The sequence below is a fragment of the Culex quinquefasciatus genome, chromosome 2, assembly GCF_015732765.1.
Source record: "Culex quinquefasciatus strain JHB chromosome 2, VPISU_Cqui_1.0_pri_paternal, whole genome shotgun sequence".
In the NCBI taxonomy this organism is placed as follows: Eukaryota; Metazoa; Arthropoda; class Insecta; order Diptera; family Culicidae; genus Culex; species Culex quinquefasciatus.
In genome coordinates, this window is record NC_051862.1 from 153,252,386 (window position 1) to 153,276,929 (window position 24,544).

The window sequence follows — 24,544 nt, forward strand, 5'->3', positions numbered from 1 at the left end:
TCCATTCAAAGCGGTCCTGAAAGGTCTCTCCAACGACTTGTCGGTGGATGAGATCAAAAACGAACTTAAGGTGTTGCTTGGCTTTGCCCCATCCCAAGTAATACCAATGAAGAAAAAATCAAACGGGAATATTTCTCGCTTTGGTTTGACTTCACAATTTTATCTGATTCATTTCAACAGAAATGAAATCAACAATTTGAAACTTTTGGACAAGGTTCAGTTTTTGTTCCATGTACGGGTAAAGTGGGAGCATTTTAAGAAACATGGCGGTAATGGCCAGAATCTGACCCAGTGCCGGCGTTGCCAGGCATTCGGTCACGGTACTGATCATTGCGCCATGATTCCAAAATGCATGGTTTGCGGGGATTCTTCTCACGACAAGGACAATTGTCCCGTGAAAGAAGTCACCCAATTTAAATGTGCAAATTGTGGTGGAAATCACAAATCAAATTTCTGGGATTGCCCCATCAGAAAAAAGGTTTTGGATTCTCGTGCTAAGCATCAGCCGAAATCCAAACCGAAATTTTCTCAAAGTCAGGTTGTACCTGCATCTTTAAATCAAACGTTCGTGCTGTCTCACTCGAACAATACCCCTACCATGGAAAAGTTAGGTAACACTAATGGTATTTCTTATGCCAACGTCGTTTCGGGTTCGGGTTCATCCACGAATTTTAAATCCTCTACCAATCTTCCTGAAATTGGGCAGGTACCTCAAATTTCATTTGAAAATTTTTCTGCTGGCAACGCTTTGGGATCTTCTGATCTCGGCGATGTTACGTTTGAAAAAATGACTTTTTTGCAAACAATGAGTAATGCTACATCCATGATGGAAGCAATCCAGATTGGATTAAAATTTGCGAATGATGTTGTTCTTACCCTGAAGTTTAATCATGGATCTAAGTAATTCCATCAATATTATGAATTTTAATGCTCGCTCTTTAAAAGCGAAAGAAAATGAATTTTTCAACTTTTTACGAGTTCATAACGTGCATGTTGCTGTTATAACCGAAACATTTTTAAAAACTGGCACTTATTTGAAAAGTGATCCAGATTATAAAGTTATAACCAATAACAGAATGAATCGAAATGGCGGTGGAGTTGCAATAGTTATCCACCGTAGTATGACTTATAGTACGTTACGTGACTTTGAGTTAAAAGTTATTGAAAGTTTGGGCATTGAACTTGAAACTTCATTTGGGAAAATTATGATTGCAGCTGCATATTTGCCTTTCCAATGCACTGGGGAAAATAAAAATTATTTCAAAGGGGATTTGAATAAACTTACTCGGCATAGATCTCGATTTTTGATCATCGGTGATTTTAATGCCAAACACCAATCTTGGAATAATTCAAAAGTAAATTCCAATGGTAAAATTCTATTCAGAGATTGCACTTCTGGTCTTTATTCGGTTTTATACCCGAATGGGCCAACTTGCTTTTCTTCTGTTAGAAATCCATCAACAATTGATTTGGTTTTGACAAATCAAAGTCAGTATTGTGGTCCTTTAGTGACTCATGCTGATTTTGATTCTGATCATCTTCCAGTAACTTTTTCACTTTCTCATGAAGCAGTTACCAGACCCAATAGTTCTGTGTTTAATTATCACAAAGCTAATTGGGACAGGTATCAGCATCATATTGAGAATAATTTAAATCATGATTTTGTTTTAGAAACCAAAGCTGATATTGATTCAGCCTTGGAATCTTTAACTAATGCGATTTTGGATGCTAGGAATATTGCTATTCCTAAAGTCCAAGTCAAATTTGATTCTCCCATTATTGATGACGATCTTCAGCTTCTGATTCGTCTGAAAAATGTTCGCCGAAGACAGTATCAACGTTCTCGTGATCCTGCACTGAAGCGAATTCAAAAAGATTTGCAAAAGGTTATTGACCACAGATTCACTCTCCTGCGAAATGAAAAGTTCGCAAGAGATGTCGAACAAATCAAACCTTATTCCAAACCTTTTTGGAAACTTTCAAAGGTTCTTAAGAAACCTCAAAAACCAATCTCTTCTTTAAAAGATGGTGATAATATTCTATTAACTAATGGGGAGAAAGCTCAAAAACTTGCTCAGCAGTTTGAGAGCGCTCATAATTTCAACTTAAATGTTTTGAGTCCTATTGAAAATCAAATTTCAATAGAATTTCAGAATATTGTTGAACAAGAATTTTCATCAGATGAAGTTTTTAATACGGATCTGAATGAAATAAAATCTATTATCAAAAATTTAAAAATATGAAAGCCCCTGGTGAGGATGGCATTTTTACATTTTAATTAAAAAATTACCTGAAGCAACTTTAAGTAGCTTGGTCAAAATTTGCAACAAATGTTTTGATTTGGCATATTTTCCCAGTAGTTGGAAAAATGCCAAAGTAGTTCCGATTTTGAAACCGGACAAAAATCCTGCCGAAGCTTCAAGCTATCGGCCCATTAGTTTGCTTTCATCTATTAGTAAATTATTCGAAAGAATAATTCTTAATAGAATGATGACGCACATTAATGAAAATTCAATTTTCGCTGATGAACAGTTTGGATTTCGCCTTGGGCATTCAACTACTCATCAGTTGTTGAGAGTTTCAAATTTAATTCGAAGCAACAAATCTGAGGGCTATTCTACTGGCGCTGCTCTTCTAGACATAGAAAAAGCATTTGACAGTGTTTGGCATAAAGGTTTGATTGCGAAATTGAAAAGGTTTAATTTTCCGATTTATATCGTGAAAATTATTCAGAATTATTTGACGGATCGTACTCTACAGGTATGTTATCAGAACAGCAAATCTGATCAACTACCTGTACGTGCTGGCGTCCCTCAAGGAAGCATTTTGGGTCCAATTTTATACAATATTTTTACTTCTGACTTGCCTGATTTGCCCCAGGATGTCAGAAATCACTTTTGCTGATGATACAAGCATCTCCGCCAAAGGTAGAAGCCTTCGTGTCATCACAAGAAGATTACAAAAAGCTTGGATATTTTCAATTCTTATTTGAAAGAATGGAAAATTACTCCAAATGCTGCAAAACTCAACTTATTATTTTCCCTCACAAACCAAGGGCTGATTTTCTTAAACCAAAAGTCATCACATTATAAAGATGAATGAGGTAAATTTAAAGTGGGAGGATCAAGTGAAATATCTTGGACTTGCTTTTGACAAAAACCTTACTTACAAGGATCACATTGAAAGTATACAGGTTAAATGTAACAAATATATTAAATGTTTGTATCCACTTATAAACAGGAATTCTAGACTTTGTCTCAAGAATAAACTGTTAATTTATAAACAAATTTTCAGACCTGCCATGCTTTATGCTGTGCCGATCTGGACAAACTGTTGCTTAACCAGGAAGAAAAAACTTCAGAGGATTCAGAACAAAATTCTGAAAATGATTCTGAAACTTCCTCCCTGGTTCAGCACCAGTGAACTTCATCAATTAGCCGAAGTTGACACTTTGGATGTTATGTCCAATAAGATAATTGATGCATTTCGACAAAAATCATTGCAGTCTTCAGCTGCATTGATCCGCTCTTTATATAGTTTATAAGTTAGTTTTAAGGTATCCCTTTTCCCTTTTGTACATGTAGGACCTCCTACATTTGAAATCACTGAATAGCGAAAGCTACAATATTTCATGAATAAATGAAAGTTGCTAGTATTTAAAATTGAGGTGAAAAGTCATCGATTGTGATTGGACACTCAATAATATTTTAACTGAATGAATGTACATGGAAAAGAAAAACTGAATAAATATAAATTAAAAAAAAAAAAAAAAAACTTTTCTCTAACAACACACTCGCGCCCGAAAAATCCAAGAAACCTGAGGCTTTTTAAAAAAATTATTTACGTTTTTTTATTCTTTGCTCGTAAAAAAACAGGTTTTATTTATGTACAGTCCAAATTCGATTTTCCACAGTCATGAAAAGTTTCCAAAAAGTATAGGGGTAATTCTCAACGAACTCACATGAAATCGAGAAAAAGTTGCACCGACCCCTCTTCGATTTGCGTGAAACTTTGTCCTGAGGGTTAACTTTTTTTTACGAGCAAAAAATAAAATAACGTAATTTATTTTTCAAAAAGCCTCATTCTTGAAATGTGTTACTTAAAATATTTTTTTATTGTTCTGGTTAGCTGGAGTCTGCTAAGCCTTATACTCATTGCACTGATCTTAATAATACATAGATTCGGAGAGTGTCGCTTCCAGATAACCCAGTCTGCGCCCCAACCTTCTCGGCTATTTCACCGTCTCGAAAACATTTTGATCAACACCAATGTACCAGTAGGTTTCCCGTACGTCGTATACTGTATTAACTGTATATGGTGTATGGACAAATTACTGGTACATCGGTATTGATCCCATGAATCTGTAGATGATGAGATAGCCGAGAGGGTTGGGTCGGGGTCTTTTTTATCTGGAAGTGCCTCGCCAAGTCGATGTTATTTTTTAGGGAATGCAATTTTTTTCTATAGTATATTCTTTTTTTGTACACGTTTTCTCATACAATATATCATGCTCTGGCTCACAGAGGTGCTGTGCATGCTTTTGCAAGAGATTTTACCATTGGTTTTGTTGCTGTGTAATTAAACATGAAGTTTCTCTGCAGCAGCATGTCGGTTTGCTAGCCTTAAGGCTAGCCACTGTCTCAACCTGAGCAAAAAAAAATCCACAGCATTTACAGTTATTCCCCACGCAAAAAGATTTTACTGACGGGAATCAAATCCACCTCTCGCAAAGCGGATTCGCGCCTTAGCCCACTCGGCTATCAGACCGATGATGGAGGAAAGAAGATAAACGCCTATAGAAATGTACTTCAACTGTATCGGCCACTATGATTCGTTAATCGAAAAAAGGTCGTTAGCCGATATAGGCCACTCAATAAAATGGCTACATAAAAAAATAATTTTATGAAATATGAGGCAAAAATGTGCAAATGCTTACAAAAAATCTGTCGTTGCAAAACAAGAAAGTGACGCTTTTGGTTATAGGACTATATTATTTTATCTCTGTTGAATCATTCCAATTTAAAATCATCTTAAGCTTAACGTCAACATAAAGTTGACCATTCGGAAAAGTAGGTTTCCATCAAAGCATACAGTGTATCATATAAATGTCCGTACACTCCTGCAAGAAACCATGTGAATTAAACTATATTTTCTAATTGTCAAACAAATTGTCTATAAAACCCAACACGATTCAGTTGATTAATTGAAAGCTAAAGCAATGTTTCCGTACCGCAATGTACTAACAATCATTCGATTCACTGTAAGGTATAGTAGAATAAACGTCATTATCGATTCATCGATAAAGCAGTTTTATTAAACTGACTAGTTAGATTTGTATCAGTGTAATTCCATAGATGTACTAAAATGTTCTAAAATTTGAAATCATCGCATGGTCAATGTTTACACTCCAATTTACAAGTTTATTTATGTTTTTTTTTGTATCTGATCTGTAAAAAGTTTTCAAAAAAAAATCATCCACTAAGCAAAAAATATTTAAATTTTTTTTGAGTAGTTATCTAGTAGCTTGGTTATTTAGTAACTTCAGAAATTATTAAAAAATATTCCGAAGATATCTAGTAGCTAAAAATATTTAATTTGTTTTTCGAGAAGTTATCTAGTAGCTTGGTTATCTAGTAATTTTAGGAATTATTAAAAAATATTCCGAAGTTATCTAGTAAGCCAAAAACAATGGATTTTTTTGGAGAAGTTATCTAGTAGCTTGGTTATCTAGTAAGCTAAAAATAATTAAAAAAAAATTTGGAGAAGTTATCTAGTAGCTTGGTTATCTAGTAATTTCAGAAATTATTAAAAAATATTCCGAAGTTATCTAGTAAACCAAAAATATTGGAAATTTTTGGAGAAGTTATCTAGTAGCTTGGTTATCTAGTAAGCTAAAAATATATTTAAAAAAAAATTTGGAGAGGTTATCTAGTAGTTTGGTTATCTAGTAATTTTAAAAATTATTAAAAAATATTCGGAAGTTATCTAGTAAATCAAAAATATTGGAATCTTTTTTGGAGAAGTTATCTAGTAGCTTAGTTATCAATTAACTTCAGAAATTATTTAAAAATATACCGAAGTTATCTAGTCAGCTGAAAATATTTAAAAAAATTTTTGGAGATGTTATCTAGTAGCTTAGTTATTTAATAATTTCAGAAATTATGAAAAAATATTCCGAAGTTATCTAGTAAGCCAAAACATTGCATTTTTTTGGAGAAGTTATCTAGTAGCTTGGTTATCTAGTAATTTTAGAAATTATTTAAAAATATTCCGAAGTTATCTAGTAAGCCAAAACATTGCATTTTTTTTGGAGAAGTTATCTAGTAGCTTGGTTATCTAGTAATTTCAGAAATTATTTAAAAATATTCCGAAGTTATCTAGTAAGCTAAAAATATTTAAAAAATTTTTTGGAGAAGTTATCTAGAAGCTTGGGAATCTAATAACTTCAGAAATTATTTAAACATATTCCGAAGTTATCTAGTAAGCTAAAAATATTTAATTTTTTTTTTGAGAAGTTGTCTAGTAGCTTGGTTATCTAGTAATTTCAGAAATTATTAAAAAATATTCCAAAGTTATCTAGTCAGCTGAAAATATTTAAAAAAAAGTTTGGAGATGTTATCTAGTAGCTTAGTTATTTAATAATTTCAAAAATTATGAAAAAATATTCCGAAGTTATCTAGTAAGCCAAAACATTGCAATTTTTTGGAGAAGTTATCTAGTAGCTTGGTTATCTAGTAATTTCAGAAATTATAGAAAAATATTCCGAAGTTATCTAGTAAGCCAAAACATTGCATTTTTTTTGGAGAAGTTATCTAGTAGCTTGGTTATCTAGTAATTTCAGAAATCATTAAAAAATATTCCAAAGTTATCTAGTCAGCTGAAAATATTTAAAAAAAATTTGGAGAAGTTATCTAGTAGCTTAGTTATTTAATAATTTCAGAAATTATGAAAAAATATTCCGAAGTTATCTAGTAAGCCAAAACATTGCATTTTTTTGGAGAAGTTATCTAGTAGCTTGGTTATCTAGTAATTTTAGAAATTATTTAAAAATATTCCGAAGTTATCTAGTAAGCCAAAACATTGCATTTTTTTTGGAGAAGTTATCTAGTAGCTTGGTTATCTAGTAATTTCAGAAATTATTAAAAAAATATTCCAAAGTTATCTAGTCAGCTGAAAATATTTAAAAAAAAGTTTGGAGATGTTATCTAGTAGCTTAGTTATTTAATAATTTCAGAAATTATGAAAAAATATTCCGAAGTTATCTAGTAAGCCAAAACATTGCATTTTTTTGGAGAAGTTATCTAGTAGCTTGGTTATCTAGTAATTTTAGAAATTATTTAAAAATATTCCGAAGTTATCTAGTAAGCCAAAACATTGCATTTTTTTTGGAGAAGTTATCTAGTAGCTTGGTTATCTAGTAATTTCAGAAATTATTAAAAAATATTCCAAAGTTATCTAGTCAGCTGAAAATATTTAAAAAAAAGTTTGGAGATGTTATCTAGTAGCTTATTTATTTAATAATTTCAGAAATTATGAAAAAATATTCCGAAGTTATCTAGTAAGCCAAAACATTGCATTTTTTTGGAGAAGTTATCTAGTAGCTTGGTTATCTAGTAATTTCAGAAATTATTTTAAAATATTCCGAAGTTATCTAGTAAGCCAAAACATTGCATTGGTTATCTAGTAATTTTAGAAATTATTTAAAAATATTCCGAAGTTATCTAGTAAGCCAAAACATTGCATTTTTTTTGGAGAAGTAATTTCAGAAATTATTAAAAAATATTCCGAAGTTATCTAGTAAGCTTAAAAATATTTAAAAATAATTTTGGAGAAGTTATCTGGTAGCTTGGGAATCTATTAACTTCAGAAATTATTTAAACATATTCCAAAGTTATCTAGTAAGCTAAAAATATTTAAAATTTTTTTGGAGAAGTTATCTAGTAGCTTGATTATCTAGTAATTTCAGAAATTATAAAAAAAAATATTCCAAAGCTATCTAGTAGGCCAAAACAATGCATTTTTTTGGCGAAGTTATCTAGTAATTTCAGAAATTATTAAAAAATATTCCGAAGTTATCTAGTAAGCTAAAAAAATTTAAAAAAAAAAATTGGAGAAGTTATCTAGTAGCTCAGTTATTTAATAATTTCAGAAATTATTGAAAAATATTCCGAAGGTATCTAGTAAGCCAAAACATTGCATTTTTTTGGAGAAGTTATCTAGTAGCTTGGTTCTCTAGTAAGCTAAATATTTTTAAATTTTTTTTTAGAAGTTATCTCGTAGCTTGGTTATCTAGTAAATTCAGAAATTATTTAAAAATGTTCCGAAGTTATCTAGTAAGCCAAAAAATATTGGTTGAATTTCAGTTATCTAGTTGGCGAAGTTTTTTTTGAGTAGTTATCTAGTAGCATGGTTATCTAGTAATTTCAGAAAAAATTGAAAAATGTTCCGAAGTTATCTAGTTAGTTAGAATATTGGAGAAGTTATCTAGTAGCTTGGTTATCTAGTAAATTCTATGTTTTTAAAAAAAACATCGCTACTAGATAACTTCTGTACTAAAAAGTTATCTAGTGGCGATGTTTTTCAAGTTTTAGTACTTTGCTAGATAACTTTTTAGTACATTACTAGATAACTTCTCCCACCTTTAATTTGGAAGGTTATAATATTATATTTCTTCTTATATGGAGCAATTCCAGCCCAAAACAGGAATTTTTTAGGTACTTTTTTCTCAACCCTCTCCGATTTCAATGAAACTTTGTAGACATGTTATCCTAGGCATATATAAGCCATTTTTGTGTATATGGAGCCAGTAACACTCGATAATGACATTTGAGAAGGGCGTAAGTGTTTTAGATTTTTTTTTGTATTTCGTAATTTAAATATTGCTGTATCTCGAAGCCGTTGCATCGTATCAAAAAAGTGGTCAAAGACAAACTTGTAGGAAATTTGACGGGCTTTCCGAAAAAAAAATACACTGAAAGAAAAAATCACTCCACTTTTATGAGATTTTTTGATTTTTAAGTTTAAAAGTCAAATTTGAAGGTGAGCCCACGATTTTTTTTCACTCAAAATTTTTGTGAAATAGCCTAAGATGTTACAAAAAGAATCACAAAAAATGCAGGATGGAGCAACTCACCTAAAAAAATACAAAAATCATTTACTGAAGCTGTTTTTTTGAAAAGTGCTCTAAACGTCAAAATTTTCAAAAGCCGAATACGGGAATCGATTCTCCAGACAATTTTACATAAAAGTCTCCATATTGACCATTGTCCTAAGTCCAATTCTTGTGAAGTTACAGCGCTTTTAAAAATAAAAATGTTGAAAAAATAGGTTTTTTGATGGTTTTTGGCAATTTCTATATGACAGACTTGATTTTTCAGTTTCGAAAATATTTTTACCGAAAAGCTCGTCCAATTTCCCATAAGTTTGTCTTTGACCACATTTCAATTGGATGTTTGGGCTTACAGTTATAAGCTAATTACATTGCTCATAACTGAAAACATAATATTTTTTCAGTGTAGTATAGTAACCTGGATAGTAAATTAGCTTATATCTGTAAGCCCATACATCCAATTGAAATGTGGTCAAAGACAAACTTATGGGAAATTGGACGAGCTTTTCGGTAGAAATATTTTCGAGACTGAAAAATCAAGTCTGTCATATAGAAATTGCCAAAAACCATCAAAAAACCTATTTTTTCAACATTTTTATTTTTAAAAGCGCTTTAACTTCACAAGAATTGGACTTAGGACAATGGTCAATATGGAGACTTTTATGTAAAATTGTCTGGAGAATCGATTCCCGTATTTCGTTTTTGAAAATTTTGACGTTTAGAGCACTTTTCAAAAAAACAGCTTCAGTAAATGATTTTTGTATTTTTGTAGGTGAGTTGCTCCATCCTGCATTTTTCGTGATTCTTTTTGCAACATCTTAGGCTATTTTCACAAAAAATTTGAGCGAAAAAAAATCGTGGGCATACCTTCAAATTTGACTTTTAAACTTAAAAATCAGAAAATCTCATAAAAGTGGAGTGATTTTTTCTTTCAGTGTATTTTTTTCGGAAAGCCCGTCAAATTTCCTACAAGTTTGTCTTTGACCACTTTTTGATACGATGCAACGGCTTCGAGATACAGCAATATTTAAATTACGAAATACAAAAAAATCTAAAACACTTACGCCCTTCTCAAATGTCATTATCGAGTGTTACTGGCTCCATATACACAAAAATGGCTTATATATGCCTAGGATAACATGGCTACAAAGTTTCATTGAAATCGGAGAGGGTCGGGTACAACCGATTCCCTATTTGACATGGAATTGCTCTATGATGTAATTTTACCCCAATTTAGATTGAAAAAGTGTCATTACACCAGAAAAGTGGTAAATTTACAATTTTTTTCTGACATAAAAGATATACCCCTTCCGAGATGTAATATTAGCATGACTTTTTTCACGGTGTAGCTTTACATAATAGATTATCTCCGATGATTTTTGCAACTTAAAGTAACCTTATTTCGGGAAGGATGGAAGCAATTCCCATACTTACATGCTAGCTCTATAACCCAATAAAGAACATTGTTACACAAAAATTCTCCATTACGCTTCACGCCTAGCTGGTCACATCGTTGCACAAAAGCTCTAAAGGCAGATACGATTCTACACAGTTTCCAGCGAATCAATCATTGATGAATGTTGGAGGTTTGCTTGCATTCTTCATGAGTTATTGTAATCTTGTAATAACTTCACTTTAATTATGCATTAATTCATTTTTTTTATTGGCAGGCAATTTTTCAAATTTCACAAAATTGTCAGAAACATAGTCAAATACATATTGTGAGGATGGTTTATGTCTTCAAAATCTATATCCTATTGTATAAAGTAGTCCATATTAATTTAGGTAAAACTCCCACTAATTTTTTACCGTGTATGAAAAGAAATCTACACGCACGTTTCAAATCACTCAGTTTTCTTCAAAACCGAACCTTCTTAGAAATGAGTAAAGGGGGCATCTGTCAAATTTGAGTGACTCAGATCCGGGTGAATATCACTCAGTTTTCTTGGAATGCTGAGTGAAATTCACTTAAATCTGACAGATGCCCCCATTACTCATTTCTGAGTAGGTACGGTTTTGACAAAAACTGAGTGGTTTTGAACGTGCGTGTAAAATTACCAACAACAGTGCCATCCCTTTTTTGGCAACACGAATTTTTCAAACATTTTTGGTTGGCGTAAATGAACGTAAATTTTTGTCCCTTTCCTTTTCCTTAATTTTTATTGAATCGTGAATTATAAAATGTGAATAAAAAAAGTGATTTTGAATTTTTAAAGCCAAGATGGCGGCCAAAATGGCGGTGATGAAATATTGAAAAAATGTATATTTAATTTTATAGGCATTCAACCATTCAAATTTGTCTAAAATGGGGCGCAGAACTCGAATTTGATGTTTAAAGTAAGCAAATGAAAAAACACGAAACATTTTTTTTTCGTGATTCGATTATCCGAAGTCCCATACAAACCTTCGGATAATCGAACTTCTGATAATAGAAACATCGGATAATCGAGGCTTTGACTAATCGAGTTTGGACTGTAATTTCAAATATTGTCCGTTTCTTTCAAAGGTACACGCCGCGCGGCATTTTAGAATGTGCCCGAGACATTGTTGCCAGCGATTTTCTGCACTTTTAGTGCAATAAAAAACATACCTGGCAACAATGTTAAGCGATTTGAAGAAAAAGATCAACAAAAACAAAATGCGCAGTATGGGATTTGACAGCGCGCATTTGCCGAAAGTGCGGCGCGTCGTTTCGAGGCTGGTATGCCGCGTGTCCTTTTGAGCAATACGCGCAATATCATCTGCCAACTATGCCAACGATGAACAACTGTGTAATGATCAGCTTTTAATCAGAGTTAAATTAACTCGCGAAAAACCAATGACAAAAGGGAGAACGCTTAAAAACAAAAGCCGACTGTTATTGTTACGTAGAGGGTGTTATTATTATAGTCATTTTATCAGAACGAGCCACGCTTACGCTTCGCTGAATATTTTTTGTTATTTTTACACTCAATTTACTGGTTGTGTTTTATGAAATGGAATCACCAAGTGATGGTCGAGAATGGAAGGTTCTGTCTCACTAGTCGTGGTTTATGACGAAAAGCACTAATAATGATAGTTCAGTCCCTAAATTGACCCTTGCCCTGGTTCGTCAGACATCGTCACACCCCAGAAACATCAAGTTCAGACAAAGTTGACGAAGACGTGCTGTCTTCAAATCCACAGCTCCGAAACTGATTGTGGCCCCCTCCGTATTTGGTGCCGGGCATGTGATCTTGAAAATTATACATTCAAATTCAGGGCAAGTGTCCATAATCAAAGCAACTAGAGGCCGAAATTTCCCGTTATAATTCCGGCCAAAGGAGAGTCACCACCCAACACCGCGACTCGTAATTTATTCAAACGGCGTCTCGTGTCTCGTAGAGTGGCGGAATTTCCACTAGTTCAATTTGTTAATTTGTTTTCTTCGCTGCAAACAGCTGAAAGTGATGAACCAGAGCAGCACCCGATGACGACGTGAATTGAATATCTTTAACAGAATCGACGGCGAGCTACCGGGAATCGTTTTGGCGAATTGACGTTGGCGATCTTCAACCAGGGGCAGATTCACTGCAACGACGTTAAACGGTTGTCTAGAGAGCAAGGGAGGTAAAGATGATGTCATAAATGGGTAATACAGAAGCAAGTTTACGGAATTTGTGTATCGTTGGATGCACGCTCTTCTTCACGAGAAAACAGCGTGGCTGTCGCTTTCGAGGAAACATTATTTACGATAGGATTTTCCGAGCAATGTCTTAATCTGGGAAACGAAAAAGATTGAGGTTGAATCTACAGAGCTTGTCATTATTCGCAAAAATCACATCGTATATGAAACTGGGTGGAAAATGAAGCACTTTAACAAAAATGCCTATGCTCATAATCCAAAGGTTGCTGGTTCGAATCCCGAGGCGGATGCAAATAAAAGTGTAAATATAGGTATTCGGTGCCCTCTCCATACCTTAACACTTCACACTCGAATGGTAAAAGTAAAGTTTATACAGAATACATCAAGTTATCAATCAACTATTCAAGCCTATCAACCAAACTTCAAGATAACGCTTCAAATCTTGAATGTTAATCTAAAACATTCGTGAAAAAAGAAAGATAAAAACCGATCGGTCTTCTGAAAATTAAAAAGGTGGCACAAAAAGCCGCTCTGCTAAAAATCCTCATTTTTCAAGTTTCTTTCACCGTCCAATTCACCCAAACAAATAACCGGATATTGATAACCACTGCAAACACCACAGCCAGAACGAAGAACGAAACTCGCGAAACCGGATTGCCTTCACCAAGTGGCCAGCGAAGAAAGGTAAACAGCACAAGGTAAGGTAATCGCAGAAGTGACTTTGCAGCTTTACCTTCGGTGGAGTTCTTTTCTTAGCCCAACTTTCGAGACACTTTCCAAGCGATTGCTGATAAACTTTTTTCGGGCCCGCTTTCTGTATGTGATAAATCGAGCGGAAAACGCACTGATAAAGCTTGCATTTTTTGAATGTGCAATATCTCCAACAACAACAGCAGAAACGGAAAGACCCTCGCTTCTTCACTGATAACAACCAGCGAATTCTGTCTGCAAAAAAGCAACCGAGATTCGACCGAAGTCTGCAGACAACCTTCGGGTCGAGCGTCATGTGACGAAAGTTCGGAAATCACGTCTTCGAAGTCGTCGCGGTGAACGAACGTCGATGATTCATCACTGCGCGCAACTTCTTGAGTTCGTCGTCGACGAGACCTTCTCTTCGCTGGTGTTCAGCTTCACTAGTCAAAGCCGGCTTACCGGCAAAACCCCTTCGCGTGTTGTTTAATATTGTACACTTTATGGCTCCAGCAGCTACTGGCTCCGCGTGGAGGTGATTCAAGTTGTTGGAGTTGGTGTGAGTGAGCTCCACCGGCTTCGCCGGCGTATGAAGGGGGAACAGCCGGCCCTAGTGCACACACATACCTGCAAACCAGATGTTTTGTTACCTGAAGTTGCATGTGCGACAGCGATGACGCGCGATTCTGGCTTAGAGCTTGGGGTTAGCTTAGTGTGGAGTTAAGTGGAAGGTTGATTCGTCATTTGTGGAGGAGGAAAGGGTTTAAAACTGTTAGATTTTTGACATGTGATATAGGATGAAAGTTATCCCCTATCCATGTCATATAATCAAATTGTATCGAATTCAAATGTATTTTGGAGGCTTGCCCAACTCTTAATCATATTTAACTTTTTTTCGTTTTCTTAAAGAGAAAAATTTGTTTTGTATTATATTTTACAATTCTTCCTGAATTCCGGATTAGTAGTTTATGCAACAAGTTGGAAAAAGAAGATTTTTTCAGCTAGAGTCGTAAATATTCCTGAATTCCGGATTAGTAGTTTATGCAACAAGTTGGAAAAAGAAGTTTTTTTCAGCACGAGTCGTAAATACGACAAGTGCGGAAAAAATCAAATTTTGCAACAAGCTGCCTCCAATATTTCTTACAATTCTGAGAAACGCTTTTTGAATAGAATTTTATGTAAAGCATCCATGTATTAAGTGAATTCACCGTTCAAACCAAAAAATATTGTAAAATGTTTCTTTTCGATACAAGTCTGAAAAATTCAACTTTTCTGCACCCATTTCAGTGCCAAGGAGCCATTTTGTGTAATTGGTTCACCCATACAGTTCTCCATACAAAAATGGTACGTAAATTGTCAAAAATCTGTATCTCTCGATGTAATTTTTTGATCGATTGGTGCCTTCGGCAAAGTTGTAAGTATTGATGAAGACTATTAAGAAAAAAATATGTACCGTCAACTGGGGCGAATCGAGACTACTACAGTTTGAATAGGTACAGCACGTTTTAGAGCACTTAAAAGTTCAAAATTGGGAATGAATGAACACATTTTGTTACTCTGAATCTGGTCTAACCGAAACCACTTAAAACAAAAAAAAAAACAAAATATTAGGCTGCAACATTGCTAAAACTGCTGTCCTAATTCGCCCTAGATGACGGTACATGTTTTTTAGCCGATTTGTAAATTAACTTTTTTTTAAAGCAAATTCAATTCCAGATATTCGTAATTTTTAATTTTCAAGGAAAAAAAAAAACCTGCAACTTTTGATCCATAGAGATGCACGGCCATAAATTCTGTCGCTGAGTTATGAAATCTTGAAAAAAAAGGTTTTTTTACTACAGTTTTTAAAATTTGCAATCTAAAAGTTCTTTACAGAAGTTTTGATAAAGTACATCGTTTTCAAGATAAGATTTTGAAGTTTGATTAAAAAACAAAACAGTTTTTGTTTATTATATTTCCCATGAGCGACCATTTCTGAAAATATTTGTTTTCGAATTGTTCAGAAAATTTCTTAAATTTCTATCTTTTGAAGATTGGCCGTCTGGATGCTGAAATATAGCGGATAAAAAGAAACAAACATAAAAATTGAAGTTTTCAAAGCTGTACCCAAATAGCCCCTTATTTTCTTATACTAATATCTTAGCAACTTATGGTCCAATTTTCAATGTTGAAAATATTGAAACATTTGTGAAACTTTTTAATATTTACAATTTTTTCCCATTCTCAAAAAATCAAATCTCAGAATCCTGTTGATAAAACTTGACCATTCTTTGGACAATTTTACATAACATATTTCAATGTTATGTAAAATTGTCCGAAGAATCCGATAAAAATATTTTCAGAAATAGGCTATTTGGTCCCGCGACCTTCAAAATTGCATTTAAAATTTTCATACGACCTTTTTAAATACACGGTTATATTTTTGAAACTCCAAAATAATTTTCTCTAAAAGTCCTTTCATTTGCGTCCAATAGAGCAAAATTCGGTTGAAATGGCGCGGAGTTTTGATTTTTTGAAAAATGTGTTGTTTGCGAAAATCGACGACGGCCATTTTTTGGATCACCCTAACGAGTAGGTCACCCTAATGGCCAAACAAAAAACCTGGTCCAGTTATTCTGGCCAAGGAACCTCCACTCCAATTTTGGGTCGGTTCCGTAAACTTTTTTTCTCAAATCATGCTGTTTTCGTGGGGAATTGCTATATAAAAAGTTATATTATTATTTTTGTATGTTCTTGCATTCTTACAGTTGTACAAACGATGTTAAGCTGCTTTGAACACATTGTGAAACCGTGAAACGTTTATTTTGTTCTTTTCTGAATAGTTCACTTTTTAGCTTTTTAAAAAATTGAAAATTGGGAATACAGATCAGAAGAAAACGTTAAACTTTAGTTAATTTTGTTTTTTCCAAATTCTATGTTTTTGAATAACCAAGTTTTTTTCATGAAAAATTCTCTCTTTTGAGTTTGTTTTGAAACTATTTGTAAATAAAATCAATGTTTTATTTTTAAAAACGTCCTTATTCGCCTAGCCCCGTCTAACCCTTCTGAGTGGATTTAGTACCATCATCATCACCCTCTTCCCTTAACGACCCGCAGGCCGATTTGCGTGCGCGCGTGTACTCTTGTTTGGCACAGGTATGCGTGACATTAAACTTTACAGATTTGCCTGGCTGGAAGCCGGTTCCGAACGGCCTGCACGTGACCTTCTTCTGGTCAGTTTATCCATTACCACCACCACCACGATGACAAAGTGCCCACCACATATGGAGCGAGGTGGTTAAATAAATAATGATGATGATGTTGGCTAATTTTCCAGTGTCTGGAAAATGTCACATGGGTGGGGATTTTTTGATCGAAATTGATTTAATAAATAATGCAATATTCATGAATAACTTCAAATTGAAATCAGGAATTGACCTGACTAATTCACGAGAGATTTCGAGGAGCATCTCAACATCTTGACTCATCGGCAATCGGCGATGACGTCAAAGTCAGCCACTTTCGCACTCCGTCAATTGCCTTCCAAGACTTCATATCTGCTGGTCAATAAGAGACACACGTTCTTCGCACGGTGTGGTCAATTGATCGGAGTGAGTGTTCTTCTCACTACTAGCCGATCTCGATTGGTTCGAAGAAATTTCGTTGATTTTCGCTCCAAGGCAATTCATGCGAGTATGTATCACTTCCAGATGGTATTAGAAGTGTACGCAGATCGTACTTCAAGCAGTTCTAGGCCACGCCTTAAGCTTTATGACTGTTTGTTCTGTGTTGCAAAGCAGTGTTGCCGGTTAACAGAAACATTGCGCGTGACTCGACAAAATTGCGTTAAGATTCCATTAAAGTTAAAGTTCGTTCCAGATCACTAAATTCGAAGCGAACTTTTGGTGATTCTTTCACTCTTACCTCAAAATTTTCGTACAAAATTGTTAGTAACTCAACCACAATCGGCGTTTTACCTGACTGACTTTGGCGGTATCGAGAAGACTCACATTTAAAAAGAGGAGGGTGAAAAATCTTCAAACACGATTATCTCATTACTGATTCTAGTTCAACGTCGAATTCCTCATTTAACTGAAGTACTTCGCAATGGTTTAAAGTGTTATTCTCAGCTACTCAAGCTTAATTTCAATTAGACTTCTCCTTCTCCCCGTTGCACTTGATTTGTTCACCTGACTTCTGCTCAGAATCTAAAATTCCAACAGACATCTGGGTGGAACACCTCGAGCTCAAAGTTTGCAACATCTCGTACCCGAACTGCATTACTAATTAATACACATGCCAACCAAGTCAGTCAGAGTCACTGAGTGCGAGGAACAAAGCGACTCAAGATCCAGGAATTGAACCCCGCGCTCAACTCGTGAAGTTCGCAGCCAACAAGTCGCGTTCATTCAATTAGCTCTCTCCCGCGTACGAAGCGCCCAAGCGTTAATTTAAAATTCAATGAAGCATGACGGTTGTCGGCGATGGCAAACGCGAGTGTGTGTTGGGTCTGTTTTGTCTCAAGATGTTGCACCCGCCGAGCCGCGTCGTAGAATTTGTTGTTGGTGCAAGCAATTGAGCGACGATGACATTCATGGCAGGGCACGCAGAAATGAATGGTCGCGGGTGGTTTTTGTCGCTTCGCACTTGATGTTTGAGCGGGGTATATATTGCTGTAGCTTATTAGAGAGGGGTACTGGAATGTCAAGTGTGACTTAGGTTTCGTAAGTTTATGTTAAACTTAAAAAAGGGTTTTCACTATGGTTTTAAACAAGATCTAATATAAATCTAGAAGTCCTGTTGTACGAAATCGTCACTTCACGTGGTTGGAAAACAAAAAAAAAAAAAAATTCATATGTATATTTTTAATTTGTCATTGAAAAGGACTTTACTGCTCTTTTTTATATTTGACTTCACTTCTTAGAAATTTTCTAGTAGGGGAAATATACCCATTTTAATCACCCTAAGCCGTTCGACCAATACTCATCACTTTTGCCGTTTTCTGCTATTAAATCAACATTTTCAGATGTATCAACAATGGAGAGTTGCTTGCTCACTTTAATTTGAGCTATTTATTACTTTGGAACAGTCAAACACACTTTATGAAAGCTGTAATTCACGATCAAAGTGCTGATAGGCCGATAATAGAAATAGGCTGAAAAAGGGTATAGTTCCCCTATTTCGATTCCTTATAGGGTAATTCTCCGCCAACTCACACAGCAGTTGCCCCGACCCCTCTTCGATTTGCGTGAAACTTTGTCCTAAGGGGTAACTTTTGTCCCTGATCACGAATCCGAGGTCCGTTTTTTGATATCTCGTGACGGAGGGGCGGTACGACCCCTTCCATTTTTGAACTTGCGAAAAAAGAGGTGTTTTTCAATAATTTGCAGCCTGAAACGGTGATGAGATAGAAATTTGGTGTCAAAGGGACTTTTATGTAAAATTAGACGCTCGTTTTGATGGCGTACTCAGAATTCCGAAAAAACGTATTTTTCATCAAAAAAAAACACTAAAAAAGTTTTAAAAATTCTCCCATTTTCCGTTACTCGACTGTAAAAATTTTTGGAACATGTCATTTTATGGGAAATTTAATGTACTTTTCGAATCTACATTGACCCAGAAGGGTCATGTTTTCATTTAGAACAAAATTTTTCATTTTTAAATTTCGTGTTTTTTCTAACTTTGCAGGGTTATTTTTTAGAGTGTAACAATGTTCTACAAAGTTGTAGAGCAGACAATTACAAAAAATTTGATATATAGACATAAGGGGTTTGATTATAAACATCACGAGTTATCGCGATTTTACGAAAAAAAGTTTAGAAAAAGTTACTTTTTGCGTTTCTCTTTGTTTCGTCGTCCGTGTCTGTCGCGGGTGACCATGAACGGCCATGATCGAAGACGACCAACTTTTTCAAAACTTTTTTTCGTAAAATCACGATAACTCGTGATGTTTATAAGCAAACCCCTTATGTCTATATATCAAAATTTTTGTAATTTTCTGCTTTACAACTTTGTAGAACATTGTTACACTCTAAAAAATAACCCTGCAAAGTTAGAAAAAACACGAAATTTAAAAATGAAAAATTTTGTTCTAAATGAAAACATGACCCTTCTGGGTCAATGTAGATTCGAAAAGTACATTAAATTTCCCATAAAATGACATGTTCCAAAAATTTTTACAGTCGAGTAACGGAAAATGGGAAAATTTTTAAAACTTTTTTAGTGTTTTTTTTCGATGAAAAATACGTTTTTTCGGAATTCTGAGTACGCCATCAAAACGGGCGTCTAATTTTACATAAAAGTCCCTTTGACACCAAATTTCTATCTCATCACCGTTTCAGGCTGCAAATTATTGAAAAACATCTCTTTTTTCGCAAGTTCAAAAATGGAAGGGGTCGTACCGCCTCTCCGTCACGAGATATCAAAAAACGGACCTCGGATTCGTGATCAGGGACAAAAGTTACCCCTTAGGACAAAGTTTCACGCAAATCGAAGAGGGGTCGGGGCAACTGCTGTGTGAGTTGGCGGAGAATTACCCATATAAGAAAAAATATTATTCTTTACTGCTCTCTAATAAGCCATATTTTATCCATCACAGATATTTTGGATACTATTGTTCCAATTTTCAATGTATAAAATGAAACATTTGTACACAAATATTGTCAACATTAGAAAAAAAAAGTCTAACACTTAAAAATAGCATAAAACTTATTATTTCGCTTTTTTGGAATGTTAGTCGTGATTTATAAAAAAATAATTACAAATAAATATAACCCAAGAACGATGCACTGTATTAATATTCCACTAGAATATATTTTGATATTCAATTAATTTTACATCCAAAAATAGCTATCTGAATTTGTCGGGTTGTTTATTTAAAAAATATCAGAAATCACTAGTTCTTAAAAAAATATTATTTTTTCCGAGATTTTTTCACAATTTTAGAACGAAATAAAAACGTCAGTCCAATAAGGCCGTTGCAAATATTTTTCAATGTTTATGTCGCCCCTCCCTTCTAAATCTAATGATTGCAAAACAACTGGGCAGGTGTAAAATGCACTTTAAAACAGTTTTTTTTTTCAAATGTTGAGACCAATTTTTATATTTTTTATTTTTCTGTTTGGTGATATTTTGTATCGAATTAATCCGATGAATCCGCTAATTGAGTACAATTTTTATATCCTAAATAACTGATTTTGGTTTTTTTACTGATTGTTGTAGAATGAGACAGGTTTTATTCTAGATTAGTGAATTTCGGTAGTTTGTAAAGGTACACCCAGAAATGAGCATCGGCTTACGAAAGGATAAAGAGCATGGTTTGGTAGTAAAATCGTACTGTGATGGATGGAGAGGATAAATCCCAAAATTACCGAGAGTACCTTACTCGTGGGCACATTTTTCAAAAAAAAAAATCACTTTTCAAAAATGTGTCGTTACCGAGACTCGAACCCAAGACCTTCGGCATGTTGAACGCCTTTGCCGTATCGGCCACTTGTCGAAATAAGCCACTCAATGGGATGAACTGTTTCAATGAACGAATGAACACGATTTGTTGTTGTTGTAGGCGCGAGAGGTCTATACCCTTGCCAAATAGTACGTTCGTCTCGTTTCTCTAAGGGAGGACTATCCGCTTGGTCTTTAACTTTGGGTGTAGTAGTTGAGGTTATGAAACATCTGTTTTTTTTTTTAATTTTTATGCTATGTTTAACATTTTTTATGAGGCGATTAGATGAGGATTCCTTCAGGGATTCGTATTCTTGAAGTCAGCATCCTGCTTGCTTCATTTTGGCTCCTCAGCAAGGTTACACTGACCTACAAAAATGACAAAAATGACTGCGCAGATTCAACTCTAGGGGAAGTATAAACTTTGGAGTTTTTAGTCAGAGCCGAATGGTTTTTCGCCAAAGTTTGTATGGAGAATTAAGGCGGTTCGTCGCTGTTGCATACAATCAAAAAAATGCATGCAATATGTAGGAGTAGCGAACAGCACTAACTCTCCATACAAACTTTGGAGAAAAATCAATCGGCCCTGCCAAACTATTTTTGAAAAAATCAAAGTGCACGTGTTTCTGGGGACCTCAAACTTCATGCTTTCCCTCGAGTTGAGTCTGCGCAGAAATTGTGTTGGTCGGTGTTATCGGTCTGGAATATCGCAGGAGCGTGCACAAAATCTTATTTTAGAATAACATTTTGACATGACTGTTAAATCAAAAGGCAGTCGTGAAAAATTAATCAAAACATACAGATTTTCACGACTCTTGCATCGTGAACCATCAGCTAAGCGATAAAGTTGCTGTTTGCCATACTAAGCTAAGCATGCTCTCAATCCGTAATTTCGATCAATTTTACACTGCTTTAAAACACCTGAAATCATTATTCAGTTCTCTCCACACAAACAACCTACATTTAACTGAACTTCGGTAAAACGAGTAGATTTTTTTTGTCATTCTCTAACGAATTTCGGTAAATATTTCATCGGTAAATTAACAAATTTTGGTAAATTGTTAGTCTGTAGTATGTTTAAAAATCACCATGTCTGAAGAAAGTAACTTTTTCCATACAAAACAGTCTGGAAAATAACTTGGTTATCGTCCAATTGAGGCCATATTCGGGATTTAGTCAATTTTGAACCGAGGAAAAGTAAATTTTGAACCACTCGTCTGTAAACACAATACAAAGCAATGCAGCTAAACTGCACAACGTGTTTGCACTAGAAGGTTAAACATGTCTCTGCTAATGACGTAACTTTTTGAACAATACACACTACGGTAAACTCAGAGTACCAGTACAGGTTATCTCTGCAAAATCGGACATTTGCGACGTACTTGCAAAAAAAAGAACAACAAAACACAAACTAAACGTGTAGTATCTGTGTATAACAGTATAAGTTCGCAATGTCGAAGGTAACATTCGAGCAATACAAAGGTACTCGGAACTCCAAAAAATGTTTGTATGTACTGATATGTCTGAGGAACGCGAGAAGGGAGTTGGCACAATCAACCGGTTTATTTTTCGGTGTTTCTTCGTTTCTGTTTCTGGCCGAGGAGATTACCTTGCGCGCGATGTCGTCGTCATCATCGTCGTGGCTGATTCACGTGAATTGAGGTGTATTCTTTCGTTTGATACAAGTATGAAATGTGGTCTGGTGTGAGTAAGCTTTAGTTGGGTGCGCTGCATGCGTGTGTGGTGGCCAGCTTTTGACTTTGGGTGTGGATGTTTGGGTGGAGACACATGATATGTGGGAACGCTTTTGTTTGTTTTGACAATGTTGCTGCAAGCTACACAAGTAACATAACGTATTTGTTTTAGAAAATTATGAACACAGAATAGTATCTCAAAGAATATTTTGTTTGAGTTGACACATTCAACCATGTAAAATAATAAGAATCTAGAATAGATCACTTCGACGCTCTTTTTTCTGCATAATGACATTTTTTAAAAAAATGTTCCATAAATAGTAAAAATAAAAATATAAAAAAACAAAATTAGTGGCATTTCACAAAATTTGAACATTTGTTAAATTTGATGTTAAAGCTGTATTATATGATTTCTAATTCTTAAACAAGATTTTTTCGATTTTTAACTTCGTTGCAACTTTTGAAAAGGATTTTGAAAATTTTGATGATTTCGCAATGTTCAACCATCATATCTCGAGTTTTTTTTTATTAGGTCCTATAAACATATGAAAGACAATAGTTTATCGGTCCTTTTCAAAAAAAACTCTGGATATCTTAATTTAATTTTATGAATGTCGATATCAATTAACAATTGCAAACATTAAAAAAAAAATATTTACATTTAACCGTTAACCTTTCCCTTCACAAACATCGCAAACAAATTGAGTGCTCCATCCGGCGCGTGAATTCCTCACGCGTTCCGTACGCTTGTTTGAATGTTTTTCCACGCTGACGCCTCGCAGCCGCCCGGCCAGGGTCTTGCCATTTTTTTTTTATTATAAACAAACACATTTCACAAACATCTTTCTCTCTCTGAACGATGCTGCGTTGCTATTCTTGAACGCACTGGCAGACACTTCGTTGTCGTGACCCCAAACTGTACGTTTTGCACGGTGATGGCCACGCTAAATATAGTTGAAATGCACGCACGAAATTATGAGGGAATTTTTCCCGTGAATTCACGGTGATGTCACGGTACTTACGTTTTAAGCGGTTCTGATGAAATTGTTGTGTTCTCCTTTAACATGTATCACTAGCGATGCACAAGTCGGCTTTTCAGCTTCTTCGGAGAATCTCGTTGATACTGATATTTATGACCGACCGACAAACTTCTTTCCCCGGATTCTTTGGTCGGCTTTCCATTCATTCATTAACTCTCTGTGTTGAACTCTATGCTTGTTCTTCGCCCAGTCGCGCTGCGTCGGTTCTACGCGGGGATCTTCTTAGCTTCCACTCCTCTTACACAATCTGGGTGACCCCGCGACGTCCGTCCGTCCGTCCGGCGGCTACTTGGTCTTCTTCAGGGTTTCCTTCTTTCCCTTCAAGCGATTATTTATCACTTCCATTCACCACCAGAACGCCGTACACGCAGACTTGGGTGCACTACGAACAAAACAACTCCGGGCTCAAGTGCTCTCCAGATGGCTAGTACATCTGTAGAACGGCTCTACCACTCTCTAGACTTGCACAATCTCGTATCACAATCGAAAACATCTAGACGTGACACGAACCGTATCGCGTATCCACTACACTACACTTACTTACAGGGGCTTACAGACTTCCTCAAGTAACGTAATATCACACACAAACACCCACTGCCCCAACAGGTAACACACGACGGAATTACTCACGGCCCGCAAAACCCTTTATATTCTTTGAACTTCAATTAGGGTTGTGTGTGCGCGGCTTTTATAGCACACACCTTTACCATAAAACCTTTGCCTCTACCGCACACTTGTGGAATTCTTTGCGCGAGACCGGCTTCGCGGGCTACAACGTTGAGTTGATTCTTGGCGCGTACGCGGAAAACACGTCCGCCACGGTTCACGGTTCACTCGGGACTGAACGCGCAACGAAGACGAACGAAGCGAGTGAGCGAAGCAAGCGGTGAATGGCTGTGACTGGAACCTGATAAATAGTCGTATCTCGTATCGGCTCTAGACAGTGAAGTAGATGAAGTAGCGGTGCAGTGATTGCGTTTATTCG

General features: G+C 35.2%; 1 protein-coding gene across 6 annotated transcripts in view; it reads right to left on the reverse strand.

Moving 5' to 3' along the window:
• LOC6044540 (vascular endothelial growth factor receptor kdr-like) overlaps nucleotides 1-24,392 on the reverse strand; it is an 84,099-nt gene extending 59,707 nt beyond the window's left edge. For all 6 annotated transcript variants that reach the window (XM_038251487.1, XM_038251490.1, XM_038251489.1 and 3 more), the window contains exon 1: nucleotides 23,542-24,392. The gene's annotated coding sequence lies outside the window, so the exon portion shown is untranslated. The remainder of the gene's footprint in view (nucleotides 1-23,541) is intronic.
• Between the last annotated feature and the right edge of the window lie 152 nt (nucleotides 24,393-24,544).